General features: G+C 37.9%; 1 long non-coding RNA gene and 1 pseudogene across 1 annotated transcript in view; both read left to right on the top strand.

The window, feature by feature from the left end:
• LOC131483102 (uncharacterized) overlaps window positions 1–26,077 on the top strand; it is a 360,023-nt gene that overhangs the window by 92,673 nt on the left and 241,273 nt on the right. The window contains exon 2 of the long non-coding RNA XR_009247515.1: window positions 5,263–5,318. This is a non-coding gene — a long non-coding RNA (uncharacterized LOC131483102). The remainder of the gene's footprint in view (window positions 1–5,262; window positions 5,319–26,077) is intronic.
• On the top strand, window positions 12,703–13,630 carry LOC101524699 (peptidyl-prolyl cis-trans isomerase FKBP3-like; annotated as a pseudogene).

The following is a 26,077-nucleotide window of genomic DNA, read 5'->3' as shown; positions in this document are numbered from 1 at the left end:
AAAATAGCCGTTTGGAATTTGCTACTTTCAAAGTTAGATAGGCCTGGACTATAGGAGTGAAGGGTTTTTGGTTTTTTTCTTTTTTTTTTGTTTGTTTATAACTCTGTTCTGTCTTCTCTTCCTGTCTGTCCCTTTTTCCTTGTCTCCCTCTGTTCCTCCTTCCCCATCTCTCTCTCTCTCTCCCTCTATCCCTCCCCCTGTCTATTTCTATTATCTTTCATATATATATATATATATATATATATATATATATATATATATATATGTTTAATCACAATGTTCAAAAGCTTGGGATGTAAACAATAATAGGTCAGTGTGACGGTTGAAATGATCAAAAATATTTTTTCATATTTCATGAAAGGTAAGTTTGCACCTGGCTCTCAGTAGGGAAAATGGAGCTCACGAGTATTCTATGCCTTGTGCAAGGTGGTATACCTCTTCAGTAAGTGAATGTGCCTATGTGGCCATTTAGGAAACCTGGGACCCAGAAGCGAGGGTCTAGGTCATCCCTACCTCAGTATCAATAAAGATGCAGCCACGACAGTAAAATCAATGACAGAAAGTGAAGTGTAGGAAATTGAATATGGAGAAATAACTAAAGGTTAGAAGAGCTCAAAAGAGCAACCTGAGGTAGTAGAGACAAATCTAAGCTGAAGAACTGCAGGAAACCATCATTGCACATAGGGCTGAATAAAGAAAGTGAACAATCTGTGTTTTTCAAATGGAATATCTTTGTATCTGTGACTTCATCTAATGAATGTGTTTTGCCTCTTGCTGATGTTTCTCTTGAGGAGGATATTCTATATTAATGATACAAAAGTTTGAAATCTGCTGTTCTGGACCAACTCACTTTTAAGCAGATATTTAATATCTTTCATCACTATATTATTTTCTATTTTCAAACTAGTATGTTTTCCTTCTTAGTCAAAAGTTATTACTAATGCATTTTTTAGTATAAGGGATTTGAAGTCCACAATATTTAAGAGACATACTCAATAAGCTATAGGCGGGAGACTTGACCTCTAGCACTTTGGAATTTGGGCTTCTAAACTGAAGAAAAAACCAAGATTTCCAAATTTACTCTGAAGAGTTTTGGGATGCCACAGTTGAGGTAAAAGAACATCACTATTTTACATTTTCAAAGGACTTATTGAAACAGCTTATGGATACTACAGGAACAGTTGTTTTTAACATTAGATTTCTGTGTTCTAGTTATTATAGCTTTATGAAGCTGGGTTTTCTATAATTAAAAGCAGACACTACACAGAAACTAAAGAGAAAATGTAGGTAACAACGTCCCATCTGATTCCAAAGTTTGAGAAGTTGTACTGTGTTCAGTACTCACTAAATTATGAAGATTTAAGTTGTTTAAATTTAACTACCCAATAAATGGAACTGTAAAGTATTTCTTTAGCATGACACAATTACTGTGATATTAAAATAAGTAATTATAAATTCAAAGGTTTTTTTTGACAGCCTTACTACATTAAGACAAAAAGCAGTACCTGAGGAAAAAGATTGGGAGAAGTACATGGGAGTTATTAGGAGAAAAGAACTGAAAAATCCATTGGTTTAAACTTTCAGCTTCGCCTTGTGGCCATCACCTTTGTTTGCTTTTGTCTAATGAGTAAATTATGGGTTAAACCGGAGATGAGATGACATCTAGTTCAACAAAGTGAAAGTGAAGGTCACTCTTTCAAAGAAAGCTGTGTGTAACCTTAGGATGTTCTTATCCTGTCCTTCAGCTCAGACAGTAGAAAAATCTGGTAGATTTTTGCTGGGTTATCAATGCCTACAGACCACTGTAAGACCAGCATGGTACAGCACCCATAATACCAGCTGTCAGTGCTTGCTCTTATCTCAAGCCCTGTCAAGGGCTCACTTGGGTAGCTTAAGTGTGGCAGTAAGATTGCCATCTCTGTAATTCGGATGTTAGCCTTTCTCCCCTTTCTACAGTTTAGTTCTTGAAACAACTTTATGTCTTGAACACTTTTTCATTATCTCTGTACAGGGCTCTAAAATGTGCCTTTCAATGCAAATTACACCTGAGAATATATGCTCCAAGAAGCACAGTCATATTAAAAGATCAAAGAAAATAGAGATGTTACTTTAAACAAAAATGGGTGAAACTGACATTGCATGGCATTATGGAGTGCTAGAATGTTTTGTACTGTAAGAACTAAAGAAATAAAAAGCTTGAAATCAAAAGATGAGGACCAAAACTTAGAAAAAAAATCAGTTTCAGTGTTCTACAAGCAGTTCCCTTTGAGTGAGTCAGTATGTAACTAGGGTCAATATAGTCCCAGTGAAGAATTTTCACTTTAAATGTTAAAATCTACATTGCAAAGTATTATGACTTCCCACTGCAAATATTTTCAGCCTTAATTATCAGTCAAAATCATTCCTGAAAAACTATACAGTTCTCTTTCTCAGATTCATTAAATCCCTGAAGATCTTTAATCTGTATGTAAAAACACAACTAGCATCGAGTCACTGAATTGGGAAATGATTGTAATAGATGTGCTCAGGTTTAGGACATACAGCAGCAGCACAGATATTGTCTGAGAGCTTGTTAAAAAGGCTTTGTACTAGAACTCTACTACACTAGACCTAGAACATCTGTATCTGCAGCGACAGGTGAAAAGATTCCCAATGATTTGTATTCAAATTCTTTGAGCACTGGGATAGGGGAGACAAAACTAGACTTGAATTTAAAGCACTGTGTTCCATTGCTCTGTCCTCTAACAAAATCCTCCTCATGTACCTTGTGGGAGTCTATAACTATAACTCCAGCTAAAGAAACAGATGGAATTATACCTCTGCTACACATTCTAAGACTATTGTAAGGATGCGAAATGGGAACTGGAAAATATGTGGAAGTACTTCAAAAGATTGAAAGTGCACTGTTTGTGAAACCACTACTCTAATGTGGTCAGTAGAATCACAGATGTGTAGAGCTGCTTGGCTCTTGAATTTATTCCACCTCTATATTTCGAGCCACATCCTTGATTGCTGCAAGGTTAACGCCACACATTTATTTAGCCTGCTACTACAAATGCTCAAGGTAACATTGCATTACTTTTTTTCTCTGGCCTTTTAAGTCACAAGAAAATTGCAAAAGAATGAACAGTTCAGTAATTGTCCATAGAGTGCCTGGCAATATTGTTTGTACATGAATGCATCATATTTGATAATATTTACAAATTAATGATTTTAATAAAGGCAATTTAGTATTATAGGTTCCGTAGTTGTTCTTGAGATTCATTAGAATTTTAAGGCGAATTTCTGTTTATTTATTGTATTTGAAAGGCAGAAACTAGAGAGGACCTCTAGGTGTTGATTTATTCCCCAAATGCCTGTAATGACTAAGTCTGAGCCAGGTTGAAACCAAGACTCCAGAAATCAGTCTGGGTTTCTGCATAGGTGGATGGACCGAGTGTCTGAGCCATCACCACGGCCTCCCCTGGTGCGCATCAGAAGGAAGCTGGATGGGAAGCAGAAGAGTCAGGACTTGCTCACGCATTTCCATATGGAGATGGGCTTCCCAAAGGACATCTTTAACTGCCACACCAGCCAAATGCCTGGTTCAGAGATTTTATTTATTTCTTTATTAAATCATTTTAATTATTTTCCATGATATAGTTTTGTAGGTGTAGGGATTCTCCCCTTCTCCCCTTTCTCCCTTCAAACTTTCTACTCCCAGAATTTTCATCCTATCATTACGTTAGTATAGTCCTTGAGTAATAGTTGCAAGTTTAACATTCTGCTATACATGTGCATATGGCATTGTAAGTATAGCTAAACGCAGAGAATCTGTTTTTAAATGCACGAAAGATTGCGGATTACAAATCTTAGGTACGTAATGCCACAGATGGTTTGACACCAGCATTGTTAATTTAGAATTCACATGTAATGTATCAATTCAACTTAATCTCTGTAAAATTTCAAAGGGTTCCTTTCACACATTATTCGGTGTCTCCTTAGTAGTTAGAACGAGTAGGTGATCTAATTAGCAATCATGATGAGATTCCTATTATTGAAATATGGAAATTTGTTAGAGAAATTAAAATTAAATGAACAGAGGACAAGTGGATGTCACATGATTTCAGCCCTTCCATTTGAGCTTCAGTTTATGTGTGAGCAATTTTTGACAGAAAAGTGTGCAGTATGCTAAGCAATAGTGCCTCATGAGAACATGTGTAACTTCTCTGCTCTGAAATTCTTTCACTCTTAGTGGGATCCATTCTGTTACAGTTTTCTTCTCTCCTGTAGCACAACCGAATGATCTCTGTAGTCTCCTGCCGTGTTGACTAATAACTTGCATAACTGATAGCATATTAGAAAAAAAATTGATTGTGGTTTCTGAAACCAGATGATAAAAGCCACTGGGGTATCTCCTTCCTGGCTCTTCTACGGCTACTTGACTTTGGGGAAGTCAGAGGTCATGTTCAATGACCTGGCAATGCTGCAATGGTGAGAACCTGAGGCTTCCTGCCTGGGAGGAGCTGAGGTGTTTTGGGGGAGTAGGTGTGAGAGGAAGAAATGCAGGAAGCAGATCATGCAGGCATCGCCAAGCCCTTGGTGACAGCAGCTGGCCCTGGTTGACATTTTGAATGGCATCCGGGAGAGAATACGAGCCAGAACCCTTCAGCCAAGTCACTCCAGAATCTCTAACCCATGGAAGCTGTGAGATAATAACTGTTGTTTTCAGGAGTCAATTTTTGAAGCAAAATGTCACATAGAAATGCTGAGCTAATGCATGGATGTTGTACCAAAAATGGAGACATTTTTGAACTGAAGGACACAAAACAGATACAAGTATCAATTCAAACTTGTAGAGAATTACCCACACCTAGTTTATTTATGTTTTATATATCTCAAGTAAAATCAATTTTGTTTCATTTTACATTTGAAGACAAGTTTAGAAAGTTTTAAAAGATAATGTTATAAAGTTGCGTATGGAAGTGATTTTTAAATAATAAATACAGATGTTCTTATTTGCTTTAAATAATTACAGAAAGTTATTGTATCTCCAAATAATTTTATAAATTAGTAATCTTTGCTCACATCAGCAATTTTTAGGTATATTAAAGAAACCACAGTAACCTAATTTAAAGTGCCATTTGCTAATATTTTCCAGTTCTGTGTAAATTTAACTGAGCATATAAAACATATTTTCTCCTGCTGTTGACTTTTATTGTTCTGAGCCTGCAGTGAATGTGAGGCTGCTGTGCTTAAGGGTATAATTTTTTTTTTTTGCAGGAAACCACAATATGGTCTGGGAATAATTGCCCAAAAGACAAAGATGAAAAGATAAAGTAAGCAAAACTCTTGACATTCCTATCTAAGTATATTCTCTGAAAGGAAAAATTCCAATTATTTCTTAAATGGTGAAATCAATAATAGAGGAAAACTATGGATTTGAGTTTGGTGCATAGACTAGCAACATTCCTATCTCTATAGATCTTAAATCTTGGAGTCTTAAATCTTGGTTGTGTCAAACTGTTTTAAATGAAGTGGCTATATCTATAAGAATGAAAAAAGATTAGGTTGTTGCTTTCTTTGACTTTAAATAGTGCTGTCATGCCCCGCTGTGCCCTCACCCACAGCATCTTTTATGCCTAATATTCTTATTCCATTTTGTTTATGATCTTATGGAAAGTAAAATAAATTAGGGCCAAGTAGTGTCTTATGAATTGGGGAGGTTTACAGCCGTTCCTGGAACCCTGAAGGCAGTCTTGGGATGATTTCCTGATCCCCAAACTCTTTCAGTTTAGATTCCAAGGATCCAAGGAAGTAAGGAAATCCAAGAGTCATTTATTTTTGAATTTTAACCTGGAATACTTAAATTGGCACAAGGATTTTTCTTTTTACATTTTTACTGTAGCTGATGTGGACTAGTAATTATGAAGTGTAAGTCAGCAGTGTGGGGGAGTTCTGAGGAAGTGTGTGCTTGCTTCCATCTGTGTGTGTATCTCTAGGTTATGGGTGGGTTACAATATAGGGATGTTCTCTACTTTTTTTAATTCACACTTATCCTTACATGCTGGAGGCCCTTCCTTGGCATAGTTCATTAGGAACAGACACTTTTACCCGAAGGGTTTAAGCGAGAGATTTCATATACTTAAGACTTAAAAGGGGCTGCTGTGGCTATGTCTTTCTCAGAAATCTCCCTTGAGCATTGTAACATATATTGATATGAGAAGAATGGGAATGAAGAGTTTGATTTAAGAAAAACAGGCATCTTTCCCTCCCAAATATTTAATATTTAGTGTAACCCACACTATATGCACAGAATACATTGTAAGACTTACTTGAAATAAAAAGTTCAACTCCTTAAACTAAATAGAACCATAGATAATAAATAAGAATTCAGCATGTTAAGGCACTGTATTGTTTTATTTTCTGAGGAACCCTTGGGCTTTATTGTGAAATTATTACTAGAAAGATATCATGCCAGTTAATAGGCAAAGGCAGTGACAGGGCTCCAAATGGTTGGGAGGTGTCAGATTCTGCGGTGTCTATTTCAACCCATGAATCCATAATTATTTGAATAAAACCGCAAATACATGATGACATGATCAACATCCTGAGAAAACTTCACTTGTTCTGACTCTGCACAGAACAACATTGGTATTGAGTAGAGAAACAGTGAAACAGTGAACAGTAACTACAACTGGTCAAAATCCAAACTCCTGTTTTCCACAGACTCATAAAATCGGTTGAGAGTGGCCAGTATTCTGGCCTGTGCTGCGGTCTGGGTGTGCTCTGTTGGTTTCTGTTACCATGTCCCGTCTGCAAACCAGGTGCACAAAATATCACAAGGAAGTGAAGTCTGGTTGCTGGTAATTAATAGAGTTGTTTGGCAAATGAACATCAAGCAGGAGTCGTATATTATACTATAGAGTGTTAGGAAAAAAAGCATGTTCCTGAAGTTAAAACAGGACCTTGCAAATGAATGCTTCCAAATTCAGTGAGCTGAGATATTCTTACGCTCATTAAAATCCAGTGTCTGTTTGATCCCTTATTCAAGCAGAGGCAGGGGAAGGGAATATGTAGTGGATAAAATGTTCCTGATAAAGCAAACAAGGCAAAATGATTAATGCTGATGAACTCTGAAAATCCTGGCCTCCTAAACATCATTTTGTATTTAAATTAAAATTCTATATGCTTTCAAATGTATGCCTTTTGGAAACGTTTGGCTAATGATTGGTGCTGAAATAAATATTTTGTGTTCTCCCATTTTTGAAATGATATTGTCTAAAGCAATCATGATTTAAATCATTTTCAGTAATGAATGAAGTAATTATTTGGAAGAAGTGAAAGTTAGGAGTTTGATTGTAGATGATCTGATTTCTTATATGGCATAACTATGAATAATCAGTCGTCCTTAATGGTTTAAAAACTAGCACATTTGGAAGGTTTATACAATGAGTATATGTAAGCACTCTTTTTTATACATTTATATATGTGTGTGTGTGTGTATATATATATATACATATATGTAGTTTATATATAGTAATATGTTGAAGGATAAGGGTTACATTGGTGCAACACAGTCATGCCATTTTGACCCAAAGTCAAATTACTAGACAGAAAAGGAAATACAAAAACAAACAATTAAGAACAAGAGAAAGCAAATAACCTGCCTTACTAATTAGAAAACTGCCTCCCTGTTCTATGCGTCAAATGTTTAGTCCAAGTTCCAGCTGCTTTGAACTGGAATCATTAACAAATGTGTATCAGCATTAATAAGTCTTTTCTTTTTAAGCTTATTTTTATTTTAAGGCAGATAATTAGAGAGACCCAGAGAGAACGAATAAATGAAAGAATTTCTGTTCTTTCTGCTGGTTCTCCATAATTGCTCATTAGAACTATGTATGGGCCAGGCTGAAGCCAAGTCCAGGAACTCCAGCCTGATGTTCCATGTAGGTATCGGAGACCAAAGTACTTGGGCCATCACCTTCTGCTTCCCAGGGCAGACATTACCAGGAAGCTGGAGCAGAAGCACAGGCAGGCCTCCATCCAAGGCAGAACCATGTGCATTGTTGGCACCCCAAACAGTTGCTTACCTATCGTGTCACAAAACCTGTTCCAAGTACCTATTAGATCTTCAACATTGTATAAACTGAACTTCTGTGACTGTAATAGAATCCTCTGGGCTGCTCCGAGATGTAGGTAACTGGGCTGGGGCACCCAAACATCTTAATGATTTGAAATTTATCACTGCTCAGGAATCATCATGAAAAAGTGAAAAACTGGACTTTTTGAAGAGGGAGGAGGAGGGATGTGGAAGACAACTACACAGCTTGGAAGGCTAACCTTTACATTGGTAGAGCAACTAATCAGTTAATGATTTGCAATTTGCTTCTACAAACTATCTCTTTTTTTTATTAATTAGAGCAATAAACTGATTAAAATTCAGTTAATAAATTAAAGATGATATGTCACTTGCCAAGATAAATGGTTCATAATCTTTTCTTTTTTGATCTCAGATGTATTTGAAACTTCTAATTTCAACAAATAGGGGAAAGTTAAAACCAGGCTATGAATATTTGAACTGTGACAGATACATACGTATGTAAAACATAGGAGAAAATAGAGGAGCAGTTCTTTAGTTTCTCTAGTAAATGAGGGAGGCGAGGTAGGAAGGGGAAAAAGAGGAGGAAATCTTCCATCTACTGGTTCGTTTCCCCCAAAAGGCCACACACAGCATTCAGGAAGCTGGATGCCTGGATTTGAGGCGTCTATTCATTTGGCAAGAACATGACACCAGCACCTTTGGGGAAGGACTGCAGTGCACTCGGATGTATGAATAATTTTGTTTGTAGGAAACAAGATTACATGGGATTACTTCTAAGAACTGGTCAATCCAGAAAAAACAGTTTTCAAGTTTATAGATAATGAAAGACACAGATTAATTCTCTTATTATAAAATGATAGAAGACGTAGTCACACATCCTCGTAACTACCACTGCTGTAAGAGTTTGAATTTCATGGCCAAATTATATGTATTTCAGAGAAAAAAAATGCCAGGTTAAGTGTATAAGGTAATTAACATGTAAAGTGTTTTCAGAAAAACAAAGGAATATGTAACTTACTGTGACTTTCTCAAGACAATCATAACGACCTTTGAGCTGGAGAGGAGATTGACTTTGAAGGTTTGTATCAGATCATGGTCTCATACGTTGGAGGAGTAGTGTCAACCGGGAAATGGGAAAAGGAAGAACTCAGTAAACTAAGTCTAGGAGTTTATGTCAGCAGTGGTTGACATTCATGTCCTTGAATTCTGCTTAACAAAAGGAAAAACAGGGTCAAATATCAGAAATATTTTGTGGGCAGCTCATGTAGTTCAAAATGTGTCTACGCCTTCATTGCTAACTCCTTTTAAGCAAAATCTCATGTTTTTCCAGCCACAATAGCCGCACTATTGTTCAGTAAAGTGCACTTTCTATATTATAATATTAATAAGTAGCAATGAATAGTTACCACAAATGTGGAGAAGAAAAAAATCTTAGAACAAACACATTTGTTTTATATGAATGATGCCATTGGAAAAAAGAATTTTATAAAATTAGAGGCAAGACTTGGTACACATAAATGGCATCTATTAAGTTTTACAAGGTTGTTTTGAACTCACAATTGAAGTATGGGGATCTAGTTAGCAGAGGACAATATTAAAAACCCAGATATGAGGATCTCAATTCAGATAAAACCAAATACATATAAATGCTTAGCAGTAAAAACTGGCAGAGATAAATCAAAAAGATCACTTTGATATTACAGATTCAAACTGAAGACCTTGATTGTAGCCAAAGGAAATTTATTTCAACTCTAAGAATTCTTGTAATAGCTATGAGAAAATTTTCCTGTTGAGAGTTAATTATCCCTGCAGCGAAAGACTATTTGAATCAGCCCGAGCTCAGCCCTAGAGTATGTAATCCTGCATTGGTTTCAAGTCAGAATCTGAAGTTATTATAAGATGTAAGCTTTCAATGGCTATAAGAAAAAAAATTAAGATAGTAAAATTATCTTGCCCGAGAGTTTCCATTTTTTTTTTTAACTTTAGGGGCTAAGCTAGGAAAGAAGGAAAGAAGGAAGAGAACAAAACTGATGGCAAAGAGCCTGCTGCAGTGTGCTCAGTATGACAGAGTTCAGGTTCCGAAATACAGGTGTGATGGAGTCAGCACGGTGGTATGTCCATCCTAGGAACAAAAGGTTTTACTTTTGGAAGATGGCCTGCCTGTCAAATGTGAAGTTGGTGGTTACAGAATCTGCCTGTATGATTATGGAAAGCAGTAGCATAGTGCTTGATTCATACCTTGGAAAATAGCAGATCCCCAAGTGTTCTCTGAGTTTTCCCTTTCCTGTTTAATCAGTTATTGTTCAGTGTGACAGTCATTCTTTAAGCATGATGGATTTGAAGAATAAGCCATCTCACAGTTATGTATGCACTCAGCACTTTCATCATACACCTGGTGATAGTGGGATTTGAAATTTTTTAATGAAATTAAGACAGTTATTGCTGTTTAGGCATACCATGAAGAGAAATATCATTTAAAGTGCTTGAAGCTATCTGTATATTACTGGTAGCATTACAGTAGTAGTACTGTCAATAAAGAATCAGAAATGGCTTTAAAATGCAGAGAACTTAGAAATCTTTGTAGTATGGCTAAAGAGAGATATTTTTTTAATCAATAGTTAAAACTATCCATTAGCTCTCAGCAGCTCAGTAAGAATCAAAGGTATACTTGACTTTTTGAACTATGCTTGCTCCAAGAAGTTTTTCCAAGTTCTCTAAGTCCAGTGAACTTCCCCTTTTTGACTTGCTGCCACATTCACAACCAAGGTCATGGTCATGGTCAGTGACAGTTCAGTATTAACAGAGCTTGTTGCTGCTAAGTTCCAGGAACTATCTTACTCCCCGAGGATGCTGTTGAATGAAGCAGTCAAGGCCCCTGCTGCCATGGAGCTTACATGCTAGTTGCAGTACTGACATTTGGCTCAAATCTGGTTCCTTATTTCACGTGTATAAATTTTAGCTCCATTCTTTTCCTAGCCAAGAAAACTTCCCCATGAGAAAAGAGTTTTATCTATTTCTTCCATGGCATTAGTCCACGAAAGAAATAAACATCTACAAAACAAAACCAACAACTGCTGGGTACCATGAGAAAGTAGGTCTCAATTTTATTTTCTCAGAATTGCTATTTCTTATTTATTTCACATGGGTAGATTGATTTCAGGAGATATAAAATAATAGCCTAGGCATGTTCCTAAATAGGAAATTCTGAAGAAAGGTGGCTAAGTATAACAAAAAAAAAAAAATCTTAGGACTGCTATGTTCTACAGGTGGTGTTCAATGGACACATTATTAGTTTTCTAAATTACTGGTCATGGTTTTCACCACATAAGACAATATGAGAGAGAATGCAGGAAAAATGAAAATGCTGAATTTTAATTAGTAAGTATAATTTGAGGAAATTAAAAAACCTTAAACATTCCTAATTATTCTATAAGTTTTTTTTTGAGGTAATTTTTTTCTGCAATGAGCTGTTCAAAATAAGGATTAGATAATTTATAGTTGAAAGAGTTCAAGTTTATTTTATAATCTATTAATCTTTGGTAAGAGTGTTATCTGATACAAAACAAAAACACAAAACAATTTGCTCAGTATAAAAGTTCTTTGATAACTCGAGACAACAAAATTTATGAAATTTCCTAGCAGAATAGAAATTTGACAGTAAAATAAAAATCTTAAAACACTAAAAGAGTGGCTTACATTCCAAAAATAAGTTATCAATTTACTTAACAAGCAGATTAAGCTGTGACCAAGAAATAGAATTTATTAACAATAATTAATGTCCATGCATAAAGGAAGGTCAAAGGATGTTTTAAGGGCCCAACATGGTTAAATGCTGTTTGCAAAATGTCTGTCTTATTCATCATGGAAGATCTTTTGGGGTGAGACTGAACTTTGGAATAGAATGAAAGCCTTAGTTGCAGCTTCTTACCTGCCTTAGGGAGGGCAAAGAGAAGGAATTTCCTTGCCCTGATGGAAACCATCACTCTAAAAGGAGGTAATTGATGAAAACATGAAGAGGTTTGCCAGTCTCCCTGATGGTCTAGGGAAAGAATTTGAGTGGAAGGGAAGCATTTTTCTGCCACTGGTATTCTGAAATGATTTTTCTCTTATGTCCAGGAAAATGCTTAGCGAGTAAAGTTAAAAGTAATGTAAAAATACAAGTCATTTCAAAGTAGCATTTTATCCAATATTAGAATCTATTGTAAGAGCCCGGTGCAGTAGCTTAGCGGCTACTTGAGTACACCAGGATCCCATATGGGCACCAGTTCTAATCCCAGCAGCCCTGCTTCCCATCCAGCTCCCTGCTTGTGGCCTGGGAAAGCAGTCAAGGATGGCCCAAAGCCTTGGGACTCTGTACACGTGTGGGAGACCTGGAAGAGGCTCCTGGCTCCTGGCTTTGGACTGGCTCAGCTCCAATCATTATGGCTGCTTGGGAAGTGACTCAACAGACAGATCTTCCTCTCTGTCTCTCCTCCTCTCTGTAAATCTGACTTTGCAATAAGAATAGACAAGTCTTTAAAAAAAACTATTATAAAGCACCCATTGATTTCTTGAACTCTATTGATAGTGTTAAAACATACAAAGATTATTTGACGGTCTGGCTGAGGCAGCGGGGGGAGATGGCAGCCGCTGTTCCACAGCGGGCTTGGACCATGTAGCAGCTGCGCAGCGAGCAGTTGCCCAAGAAGGACATTATCAAGTTTCTGCAGGATCACAGTTCAGATTCGTTTCTTGCAGAATATAAGTTATTAGGCAACATTAAAAATGTCACCAGGACAGCCAACAAGGATCATTTGGTTACAGCCTATAACCATCTGTTTGAAAGTAAGCTTTTCAAGTGCTCTGAAAATGTAAGTAAAGTGTCTGTGCAAGTGAAAAATGTGAAGCTTAATGAAGATAAACCCAAAGAAAACCAAGTCCGAAGAGACTCAGGATGAGGGTCCACCAAAATATACAAAATCTGTTCTCAGAAAAGGAGATAAAACCAACTTTCCCAAAAGAGGAGATGTTGTTCACTGCTGGTATACAGGAACACTACAGGATGGTACTGTTTTTGATACTAATGTTCAAACAAGTTCAAAGAAGAAGAAAAACACCAGTCCTTTAAGTTTTAAGATTGGAGTGGGCGAAGTTATCAGAGGATGGGACGAGGCACTCTTTACCATGAGTAAAGGAGAAAAGGCTTGACTCGAGATTAAACCCGAATGGGCTTATGGAAAGAAAGGACAGCCTGGTGCCAAAATTCCACCAAATGCAAAACTCATTTTTGAAGTAGAATTACTGGATATTGGTTGAAATAGCAGTGCTGCAGATATAAAGATGTCAGCAATGGAGAAAACTTGGCCTTGAAGAAACTTGTGTAACTTGTTGCCATTGTTTACAGAAAATGAAACTGGAAAATTAGGAGTTAAAGCTTGTTAACTTGATCCCAGTTTTTGAGAAGTGTAATTCCTTGTAAATCATGAAGTCTAGAGTATTTTACTACAACTGTAAGACACTGGGAGAACTGTTTTCTCCATTTACTTCATGTGTAAACAAAAAGGCTCAATAAACTTATGTACTCTCAAAAAAAGATTATTTGAAAATATAAATTCCAAATGATAGCTTTCTGCATAACTTTCTGTGTAGTCAGAGTACTGACTTTAGAAAATATGATAGAGTGTGATCGCCTGAAACAAACAAGGCAGAAGTACTTTCAGTGGTCCATCACAGTTGTTACAAATTCTAATATCAGTAATGAAAAGCAATCTTTTGATATGTATAGTATATAGAAACCATGGACCTAGAAGCTGAATGATGTGTTGCTGTGAAGGAAGAGCGTCAGATGTAAAGACTGGGAGGCAGCCAAGATGAAGGTGCACTCAGAAACCTGAGATAGATTCAGCAAGGTTGAAACTGAGGTTTGATTTAACAAAATGTAGGAGCATTTCTATAGTGATATGCAGCTGAGAATGGCACTCGGTCTCTGATAGTGATCTGCGGATAGTCACGTGAGCTATAGCTGTGTGTATGCTACTCTACCTTGGTAAGAACAACGATGTTGAATAAACTTCTTTTGCTGTGATATAAAGGCAAAGAAAAATTCTAAATATAGGATAATTAAGTGTCCAGAAATTAAGACCATCAAGCAACAGCAGTTTCTCAAACACAATATAATTGTTGTGTGTTTTCTTCAAATATTTTTTTCATGCCCCACTTTTTCAGCCATATAATAAATAAACATAATGTTTAGCCTACAATCACATGAGAAACAATGTTATATAATAACAGACTGCACAACAGAGCAGGACTAGACAAATAAAGCACAGGGGTCGCAAAATTAAATATTTTTATGCAACTTTGAATATTACTGTGTGTTGTTAAATAATTGGAAATACAGTGTCTAAAAAAAAAGAGTGTATGCAAAACTCTCTTTAGGAGTAAGAAACATCCAGAAGTGATTGTCATGAGAGGAGTAAGTACACAGTAGGTCAGTGGAAAAGACAAAGTTTTGGGGACTTTGGGAAAGAACTTCACATTTAAAACCAGGCTTCACAAGGTCTTGTCCCTGTCATCACTTAATTCCTCGGGCCCTTTGTTTCACCACTTCTCAAATAAGTAAACTCTAAAACTTCTGGCAGTATAACATTATATAAAATGTGAATATCTGGAAAATTCAAGAGCCAGTCTTTCCTTAAAGCCTCATATCTGTAACAACCCTTTTACATTTGTCTTTTCATAGTGCATATTCAGCATTTCCCCACGGGTTTCAATTCATGCAAGATTCAGAATAAGTGCGGGCCAGGCTTTCCTGCAGCATCCACTGGCAAGTGCCAGGACTGGGCACAAGTCAAATCAGGCTGGCAATACACAAAATCTAGGAATGAAAGTAGGCTTTTTTACAGAAACTGTAGGCACTTCTCTGCTGTGCTACAGCTCCCACTGGTGAACATGAGAACCAGGGCTGGGGGTGGACCAGACTGGACAAAGCAGCAACATCTGTCAGCATTCATGTGGGACAGATCAGTGGTGTGTCAGGCTGAGCTAAGCTTTAGTACCATGGGTGTGTATGACAGCTGAAAAAGATGCTGGACGGGCTGGACTGGTCTCCTGTACATGCCAGCATGCACCGAAACCAGGAATGAGGATGGCCTGGTTGAGGTTTTTGGCGGGGGTTCAGGGGGTTTCAGCACAACTAGGCTGAAGTTCCTGCTAGTGTGCATAAGGGCAAGGTTTGCGGTGAGCTGAATTGGGATAGGCCACAACACCCTTCAGTTTGCGTAGAGAATGGTGCTAGGAGTGGAGCTTCCCAAGCAACTGCGTTCCCCAGTGTGTGTGTAGACTGATAGCATGTGTCTGACTGAACCAGAAACGGCACTAGCTGATGCACACAAGTCAGTTCTGGGGTTCACCCCAGGAGAGCTTTCTTGGGAGACTCCCCAACTAGGTCACTGGATTAAAAATCTGGCCACAGGGAAAAATTACAAGATAATGTGGTCCGATCTGGGAGTACATGTGTCAGAACTGGTCGGTCATCCTCCGTTGCTGATGCCTGTGCTGTGGACAGAATGCCCAGGGGACATGATAGCAAGATCATCTAGGCCAGTAGAGAACCTCAAGTGTCTTGTCAGAAGGTGGAAAGAAGGGCACTCTCCTGGCCTAGCTTTGGCAGCAGGTGTCTGGAGGTGTGGGTGCAAGAAGGTAGACTTGGTCGGCCCATGTACCTTAGAAACATTTGCTCAACCCTGGTGCAACAAAGCTGACATCATCTCAGAACTGCCGAAACTAAAAGTAACACCCTCAGAACATTCTTCCCCACATCAATGTCTCTAAGATGACATCAAGTGGCCATTTCCTATCTTTGGCTGCTGATTATGTTTGACACAAGGAAAAATCCTCTACTCTCTGTCCACAACCAGCAGACTCCCTCCGCACTCTAATTGGTGACCCACATGGGCATGCATCCTTCTCAATCATGTAAACAAGATTTTTATAAGAAAAAAATTAAAGAACAAAATATAATTCCTGTTTTATCCTCAATAACTGATCTTTAATTCAGTTACCCTCAATAACTGACTTTCAATTCAGGTTTCTCTGACTCCATGTTCACAATGAAATTGTTGAGGATTCCTTGAGATTCTATTGAACTAATGATTTTTTAGAAACATCTTTGTTATGTTATTTTTGAATATACAGATGATATTTAAAAGACAAAAGAAATAACAGTGATTTTTTTCAATGTATAATAATATACTGTTGCATTATTGAAAAGTCTGTGAAGTAATTATCTTTTTCAAACTCAGTAAGTTTGATTTCTAAAGTAGACTGTAGGACAAGCAAAGTGTCTGATGTTTTCTACAGGTGTTTATTTTTTATTTTCCTGAGTGTTTGACAACTATTGTATCTGTGTGTACACCATCATGTATATTTATTCTGAAATCTGTAATTCTACCTAGGTGGCAACAAATCTGTTGCATATTTCATGCTCAATTAAGAAGAAATCTTAAAGATTTCCATGTATTATGGAAAGATCACCATCTGTCCCCAATTTAATTAGGACCATCCTGATTATGTTAAAAGTGTTCTGGCTCCTGTTAAGAAAATTCCCTAAATATACATGAAGGAGAAGCTTGTTAAAATTGAATTGTCAGCAAAAACCATAAGAGATCTAAACAAAGAAACTTCAAGGAAATTTTAACAAAGAGAAATACCTCAAACCTGAATTCTTAGATGGATAGAAATAATAGTCTTTCCCCTGTCCCTGTTGTGACTAATCCACACCAAAATGCAAATGAAACATGAAACCGATCATTTTAGAACCTTCAGGAGTTTGGTTATTTTTTCTTCTAGTAACTTTTCGCTTTGGAACACCTTTAGGCTTTTGGGATCTGACTGGAGCCAGGAGAGGAAATGCCAAAATACTACAGGGAAGACTTGGTCTTGGGGTAATTGAGACCTCATTTGAGGATGTTACTACAGATTTCTCAATGAAAAAACTTTCTGTGATATTTCTAGCAAGTCAAACAGATGCAAGAATTTCAGATGATAATTCTAGCAAGTCAAACAGATGCAAGAATTTCAGATGATAAAATAAATTCAGGTAACAGAAGTAGGAACACTGTACCAGGACATGCTATCCCAGCCCCCAGGGTGAGAGGGCGCTCACCCAGAGAAGGTGGTCTGGAGACATAGTGAAGAGGGGATGTCTGAGAGAATGTTTGATAGGGAAGGAATGACTTCTGGGGGCTTACACAGACCCGGGCACTGCATTGACTGAGAGGGAGCTGGGACAGAGTGATTTAGAGCGGGAAACTGGAGGACATCTGTGGGTCAAGCCAAGGCACCTGCCCATTTGGGAGAGCTGGGCTGGGCTAAGTAACATTGCTCACCACCCACTGGGACATGCAGAAGCTGGGGTTGGGGAGCATGCCTGCCGGGGCTAGGTCAGAGTACCCACCCACAAGTGTTGAAGCAGTGGGTATACCATATCAGGATGGGTCACAGGACCCACCAGAACACAAAAGAATCATATCTGGGAACAGATTCTGTTGGTGGTATTGTCGACTTGCCTCTGTGTGTTTGTACAGAGACAGAGCTGTGGGTGGTGATGGACTAAGCCAGACCAGACAATGGAATTCACCTGACAGGAAATCACCTGACACTTGTGGGGGCTAAAGGTGGAAGGAGACTGGACAGAGCCAGGCTGCAGCACCCATTGGCACATGTGAAGGCCAGGACTGAGGGCAAACCATGCCGAGTAGGGCCACCCGCTGGCAAATGTAAGAACCTAGGCCTGATAGTGGAACTTGAGAAACTCCCCCGCTTGGCTGCACCTCTTGCTTGGGTGCACAACAGCTGGACTAAGATCTAGCACCTGCTGGCACTCACTGGAGTCAGAATGAGTATAGGGCAGGATGGTCTAGGCCACAGCACTTACCAGTTCACATGAGAGCCAAATCAAGTCAGGGCTAGGCTGTAGCAAGCACCCAACAGTGAGAGCTCGAATTTGTGCAGGTTAGGCAGGCTAGACTGCAGTACCCGTTGGTGAGTGCCAGGACTGAGAACTGGTCACATCGGGTTGGGCTGTAGGACCCAGGGTTGAGCCACACCAAAGCTAGGAGGCAGGAACTTCATCCAAGTCTCCCACTTGGGTACAGAGGCCCAAGCACTTGAGCCGTCTTACATGCCTTCCCCAGTACAGTAGGAGGTAGCTGCGTTAGAAGTGGAGCAGACAGGACTGGAACTGCTACCCAAATGAGATACTGGAATTAGAGATGGAGGCTTTGAATGCTATGCCACAATGGTATCCAGAGAAACCTTAGTTTAACAAGACAAGAGGTAATTGAAAAGAATTATTCCATAATCAAGCTACGCATTTGAATAAATCAGTCAAAATCCCAGAATGTTACTTTCCTTGTGTCTTCTCTTTCCCTGTTTGCAATGCCCTTCCCTTTCTTTTCTTCCTCTCATTTTCCTATGCCGCTACTCCCCTCCACTCCAAGGTTACATGCTATCTGATTTCATTTACATAACATTCTTGAAATGACAAATATGCAGAAATGAAAAACAGATTACTGTTTTCTAGCTGTTAATAATGGGGTGGAATTAGACATGTAGACACTCTGGGTGTGATTTCTTTAGGGATGAGTGTGTTCTGTAACTAGGCTCTATTAATTCCAGTATCTTCATTGTAATTTTTACTTTACCTTTTCTTGATTGAGGAAAATCATATAAAGACTATACAGTATCTTCTGTACTCTATTATATCATATCTTATATCATATTATTCCTCAAATATGTGAATTTACAGGTCTCAAAGCTAACATTTACTTTAAAACAGAGTTTCATATTTCTAGGGTGTACCTTGACACAATTCAACTTGTTCATTCACAACACACTTCTGGTTCTCATGCTGCTATGTCTGCCTTGGTACCAAATAGTCTTTGATATCTTTTTTCCTTATGTGGCAAAGCAACATTATTACAACTAAAAGTCATCAACATTCACCAACACAGTCAGTCTGTGATGTTATGGTAAGTTAAATGTTCATTAAGATAGATGACTGTAGCCAGTTGATGACAAAAAATTTCAACCAGATACAAAAAATAACCATAGAGGAACAAGACCGACTGATTTGAAGACTTATGTAGAATAGGAAGGGAGGGACCTGGTGCTGTGGCCTAGTGGCTAAAGTCCTCGCCTTTAACACGTGCCAGGATCCCATATGGGCACCACTTCAAATTCCGGCAGCCTGGCTTCCCTTCCAGCTCCCTGCTTGTGGCCTGGGAAAGCAGCCGAGGATGGCCCAGAGCACTGGGTCCCTGCACCCGCATGGGAGACCCGGAAGGAGGTTCCTGGCTCCTGGCTTTGGATCGGCACAGCACCTGTCATTGCAGCCACTTGGAGAGTGAACCATCAGACGGAAGATCTTCCTCTCTGTCTCTCCTCCTCTGTGTACATCTGCCTTTCCAATAAAAATAAATAAATCATTTAAAAAGGGTAATAAATGAATACATTACGTATTTTAAAAAGGAATAGGAAAGGTACAGGAAGCTTTTGGGAAAGTATTGGTAAAGAAGTTTCCTGTCAATATGTCAGCAGTACATGGTACTTTCCATTTTAACAAATCTTTTCCAACACTAATTTTTCCTAATTTTTAAAGTGGTATCTTCTTGTTGCTTTCCTTTCTAGGAATCTTTAGGTGTTCTGGAAATATTCTTCAGTATTAATCTTTTCCAAACACATGTATTGCAAATTCCACATGTCAATGCAAGTCAACTGAGTTTGTATACTAGGAGATTTTATCTTCATTAAAATTAAAAAAAAATTGTCTGAAACTATTTGGCATTTAAAAAAAAAGACTTATTTGCTACAGAGATGGAGAGAAACTTCTGTTCACTGGTTCACTCCCCAAAAGGCCGAAAGGGCCAGGCCTGAGCCAGGCTGAAGCCAGCAGCTATCATCCATTTTCTTAAGCTAAATCATTATTTACACTATCTGACCAACTCTAGAACTTGTTTCATTCTAAGTTCCTACATTTATTTCTGAATTCAGGTTTTTGACACATTTTCTTCATTCATTTTGTTTTTCCAGTTTCAAGATCGAAGTGTGACCTAATGTCACAGACCAAAGTGTCATGCAATGAGATCTCTTGAAAGTTTGTGAATCTCTTAAAACTTTGCTTTCACCACTAGCTGCCAGTTTACCATGCTGGTGAAACTAGATATCAAGTAATGAAAGAGCCTCTCTCTTTATTGCTCCCCTCTCTCTAACTCTACCTTTCAAATAGTGAGACAAATCTTTAAAACAAAAGTATCCTGGAAAAAAATTGCTTCCTTTGATTGGCAGTTTGATTGTTAATGTTGAGGAATAAATCCCCAAATCATTGTCATCTAGAGTGTCCAAGATGACAGTGCCATGCTCTTTGGTCAGATCAAATTTTGCTTTTTAATCTCTAAACTGGGCTTAGCTTTTATTTCCCATTTCTCTTCCATTGGCCTCTTTGTGTGCTCTGCAGATGTAAAGCCCCTTATGAACAAGGACTTTGGAGGGTAAAGTTGTATGTGATGAGGATGAAATCATAGCATATCTAGGAGCTGTGACCCTCTGTTTTGCATTTTAATGAGAAATTGGATTGCTTTTGGTAATATGAGCTGTTCTATTTGGGACTTATAAGAATGAAATTTCTTTGAAAATGTTTCATAGAAATCATCTTATGCTGTGTTTGATCCTGTATTTCTTCAGAGCATCCAGGGTGTGTTCAAGGGAACATAAGCTGGCAAATACTGCTGTGCTAAATGACAATGTGGAGAGCCATTTGACTTGTAACAAGCATTGTACCTCATTTCTTTGACTGGCTTTTGCTGTGTGGTAATTGTTAGGGAAACATCTGGTTACTGTCACATATTTTAGTATCCGATCTCATTGCGTGACATTTTGTTCTGTGACATTTAGTTCCCACTTGGGACTTGGAATTGGAAACCTAAAATTAAGTTCCATTTCCAATGTAATAATAGAGAATTGTCCTGCATAATGATGTTTGAGGCTCTCAGTAATGGAATTTCAAAACAGTACATTGGAGGAAAAAAACAATAGCAAATTGTTATCAGTTATTTTCTTTACAACGCAAATATGTAGACAAATCCCAGAAACTGGAGACATTTTTCTGTAACTTTCTTTAGTTTTCAGAATAGTTGTCCTTCGACTGTTGAATTCAAGGTAAATTCAAATGAACCCTCTTGCAATGAAGCCATCAAGCAAGGCACATCTTGTTTTCCCTTAAAAGCACCTCCTGTTTTCTGATTTAACATTATCTCTTTTGGATGTTTGAGTATACTTTTCTAAACAACAGCTTCTTTTTGTTAATTATTACATAAAGTAACAAGGAGAAAAACTAACAGAATTGCTATTTGTCTAGGCCTCATTTGGGTAATCTTAGTGCCCATGTTCATATCCTAGAACTAGGTAAATCCATCGCTACTCTCCTATGCTGTGTCTCTAAGATAGTTCAAACATTGCCCCGTCCATCCTCAGTTGGCTCCTAGAAAGTGTTGTGTGCTTTCAGACTTCTCCTGTAGGTTTCTAAAAGTCACTAGAGTCACATGGAGACTTTGAGGATGATCCAGCCATCATTTTGCTGCATAAGGACATTTTTTAGCAATACCCACAATTGACCAGCACAAAGAGAGGAACCCACCATGTATAGAGCCTTTCTTTAATGCGTCACAGACATTATGCAAGTCAGTAAGCAAAAATAACAGCATCCAGTTCTTATGGCTGTCCTAAGTGCTAGCAAAAATGCCCAGCTTGTCTTTGATTTACTCATTTTTACCTTCAATGAAGCAACTTCTCTAAGTTTATTGCTAAAAATTGGCTGAGCTAGGATGAAAATTTATGTTTCTCGGATTCAAAAGTACACACTATTCCGTCCACAAAAAGTATCCACAGGGAGTTGAGTCGTTAAAATCAATGGCCTTAATTGTCCTTTCAGTTTCATTTCTGAAAAATTGAATATTGGGTTATAAAAGATACCATGTTTAGGGGTTTGTTTTAGTGGAATGTCAATAGGCGGGCAGAAGAGAGACAGCAGAGTCAGAAGACCTGCTTAGTTACAAAGAGATGAGCTCTGGGAAAGAAAAGGAACCTTGGTTTTCTCATATATAAAATGACTGGCCATTGGGGCCACTTGGGGAGCAAACCAGCAGGTGGAAGATATTTCTCTGTCTTTGCTTCTTTCTGTAAATCTGACTTCCCAATAAAAAATAAAATGAATCTCAAAAAAGAAAGACAAATAACTCCTGGTAGGATGACTTTCCACATTATATTTTCAGGCCTATATTCAACTCCTCAAATTTGCAATATTAACACATAGGCCCAATGCAATTATCTGAATGTATCATGCTTGGAGCCATTCTAGTTAGCATTAAAAAACCCTGAAAATATGACATGATTATGTGGACTTTGCAAAATTCTAAGTTAAAATGAAATTAATATTTCCTGTGCAGCTACTCCTGGGCTTTTCTCATGACATGCCTTAGGAGCTTGTTAACATTGCTTTATCGATGGGAAGGGTTGTTGTCAAACAGTTCTGTTGTGCTGAATGAAAGCCTTATGCTGGAGCTGAGGCTGCAAACTGGGTGCTGCAAACTGGGTGTCTGAAAGAATAGAAACATACTCACAGTTCTACAGCTTGGAAGACTAAGGCAAGGTGTAGACAGAGCTGGTTCCTTCCGAGGGTTGGGAAACAGTATATGTGTCAAGACACTCTCCTAACTTCTGGTTTGCTGGCAATCTCTAGGAGCTTTAGCTTGATGATTCATCACCCTGATCTGTGGTGTTGGTACTACTGACTGAGTTTGTGTTCATAAGAATTCCTATGTTAAAACATAACCTTTGATGTGCTGGTGTTTGACCGTGGGACCTTAGGAGGTGATTATTATCATTATATTACATTATTATCATTATTATATTATCATTACAGCAAGACCTCTGTGAATGGTGTTAGTGGCCTTACAAATGAAACTTCAGGGAGTGTCTTCAAGAAGTGAAAAGGTGACTTCTAAGAACCAGGATGTGGGTCCTAAACGACCCGACTGCACTCACAACCTGACTTCCAACTTCTCAACAACCACGAGAAGCAACTTCCTGTTTTTATTTTTGCAAAATCTCAGTTCATGGTACTTTGCTACAGCAGCCTAAACAGACTAAGGTAGATATTCCCGTGTGTGAAGCACTGTCTGAATTTCCCTTATTTATAAAAATAGTAGCTGCATTAAATTAGGAGTCACCGCATTCTAGTTGGATCTTAATTTATCTAATTACATTGGCAACCACCTGTTTCCAAATAAAGCTACATTATAAGATACTAGGACTTAGGACATCAACACGTAACAATTCCCATCTTTCCATTTTTAGGTTTTTTTTCTCTATATAGAATTAAATACTTTAAATGATTAGAAATCATTCATTTTACCACTAAGAAATATTTGTATGGAGGCAAATAGAGTAATCTTTTAGAAACACATAGAAAGAGCAGTGTAGGGCTTGGCACAGTAGCCTAGTTGCTAAATCCTCAACTCACACGTGCCAGGATCCCATATGGGCTCTGTCCTGTTTCCCAGCAACCTGGCTTCCCATCCAGCTCCCTGCTTGTGGCCTGGGAAAGCAGTCGAGGATGGCCCTAAAAGCTTTGGGACTCAGCACCCACAGGGTAGACCTGAAAGAAGCTCCTGGCTCCTGGCTTCAGATCAGCTCAGCTCCAGCCATTGTGGCCACTTGGGGAGTGAATCAGCAGACAGAGGATCTTGCTCTCTGTCTCTCCTCCTCTATGTATATCACACTTTCCAATGAAAATAAATGAATCTTTTTTAAAAAAGCGGAATCTAACCGTGATCCTGGGTTCCTTGTAAGAACCGATTGCCTTTGGGAATCTGATGTTTAAATACCAGATGTTTGTATATTTTTTGATGTTGAACTGAATTGATAAGTGACCCCTAACCCCAATGCTTCCCATAACCATATAGAAAATCTTTATCATATCTCAGGAAACCCTGGTTTTAATTTACTTCTGCTTGAAGGGCCTCTCAGAGAGTATTTGCATTGTCAGCAGGTTAAATTGACCACAGAAATGATAACTAAATAATTTAGAAAATTGTTAAATGGCTTAGGCTTTTAAAATGTGTGTAAGATAATTAAAGCCAAACTTCATGAAGGTCAAGGCCACACTTTAGTGAGTTATTCTACAGCTAGGGTCCTGCCTAAGTTGTATGAAGGCGTGTGTCCCATTTTTGTAGTAGAAACATGGGATATTAGGATTCTTCATTTGCTGTGCTTATCTCTAGATGATTCAACTGTCTATATTAAACATGATCATGGGGGTTCTTTTATGGTAGATAATAAAAGTATAAAATAGTACATTTCATATGAATGGATAGTAGGCTGTGGCTTTCTCTCAGTAGGGCCTTGGAACTGTTAGTTGCTGTCATGGAAATGTTCATTAGTCACCAAACAATGAAACTAATTCCTTTGATCTCATCTGATCATCATTTTTTCAAATACATGATGTTTATAATAGTGTTTTCAGTAGATTATTCATTCGAAGAGCCATTGTGCACAATTTTTCCCTCCAGTCTACAAAAGGAAAGCAAAATACAGCTTGTAAATTTTTCCTCTAAGAAAGTAGTTTTTTTTTTTCTTTTCCCTTTTTTCATCTTAAAGTTAAAAATGAATGGGATAATATTTCAGGGTCTTTTTTTCTTTATGTTGATGTACTTGAAAATACTAGTATGCCTTGTTGGGATAAAGTTAAAGAAATAGTTATAATATCATGTTGTGGTATAGGCTGATGTTCAGTAATAGAATCATCTTTTTTGTCAGTGAAAACGTTTGTTCCTTCTATTATCAGTGTATCAACTTGCAGAACCATAGTGTGAATGTCTATAACCATGGCCCTATTATTTGCTCATACAAAAACAAAAAATGTATTTCAATTTTTAAATATTCATGAAGCAAAAATACTTGATTTCCAGTGAACAAAACAAGGACAAAAAAGGAACACTTGCAAGTCTGTACTATCTGTAGATGCATTTACCAACATTTCAGCTTGGCACCTGCTTCCCACTGCTTTTTCCTCAGAACATCGTCCTTTATGTTCATGTAAGATAATCAAAATCTGAACTTTGCCCTTTTGTGGTCATGCAACTTGAAACTGATCAATCACAAGACCCAAGTATTTCTTTACTGATGGGTTTAAAAGTTGTTGTTATCTAAGTTTGATCAGTAAGAGTCATATCCTGGAACTGTTTCCAAGTTTGAATCTAGAGGAAAAAAGAGAGTTGGATTTTGGAATCAGAAAAAAGTATATTAGGAGCAAGCAGCAGCCAACCAAATGATGCCAATCTGAGATGGAGGAAAATAAGTGCCTCAGAAAAAGCAAATCTTAATTGCTCCATTTTATGGTTCTGCAGAGGTTGTAATTTCTTTTCCTGTAACATCCTCTTTTGTTCTTAAAGCTTAGCTTAAGTTGCAAAAGTCCTGCCAGAGGAAAAAAAGAGAGTAACATTTATGCAGCATGGTATTTGTACATACATATACCACTTTTGATGTGCTAGATATCTTGGGCATTTCGGGTTTCCTATGTGTTTCATGATACAGTAACAAATTAATGGAAATGCATTTTATGGAACACCATGCAAAGACTTCAGACGGTTTTGCCGCAATGTTTTTTTTCCCTTTCCCACCATTTTTTATTTTATCTCTTAGACAAAATTTATACCTGTTGAAGATTTTGCTAATGTGGAAAAGGTAAGTTTTCCTTTGTTGAGTAATCGTAAGTCTGCAGCGAACAGACATTCAAACTTTTAGAACTGTGCAGCATTTAACCATGTCCATAAACTTGACTAGACTTTGGAATCGACTTGTGATATTAAGCACTTTTTCCCTCTCTGCTTTTCAAGTCAAATGCGTTGGTCTACTCCCTCCTCTTGAAATCAGACTTTGCAGCACCTGGCTTTCCTC

Source organism: Ochotona princeps, chromosome 23 (assembly GCF_030435755.1).
Source record: "Ochotona princeps isolate mOchPri1 chromosome 23, mOchPri1.hap1, whole genome shotgun sequence".
In the NCBI taxonomy this organism is placed as follows: domain Eukaryota; kingdom Metazoa; phylum Chordata; class Mammalia; order Lagomorpha; family Ochotonidae; genus Ochotona; species Ochotona princeps.
The sequence above is the reverse complement of the archived record's forward strand: the minus strand, read 5'-3'. Positions and strand labels throughout refer to the sequence as shown.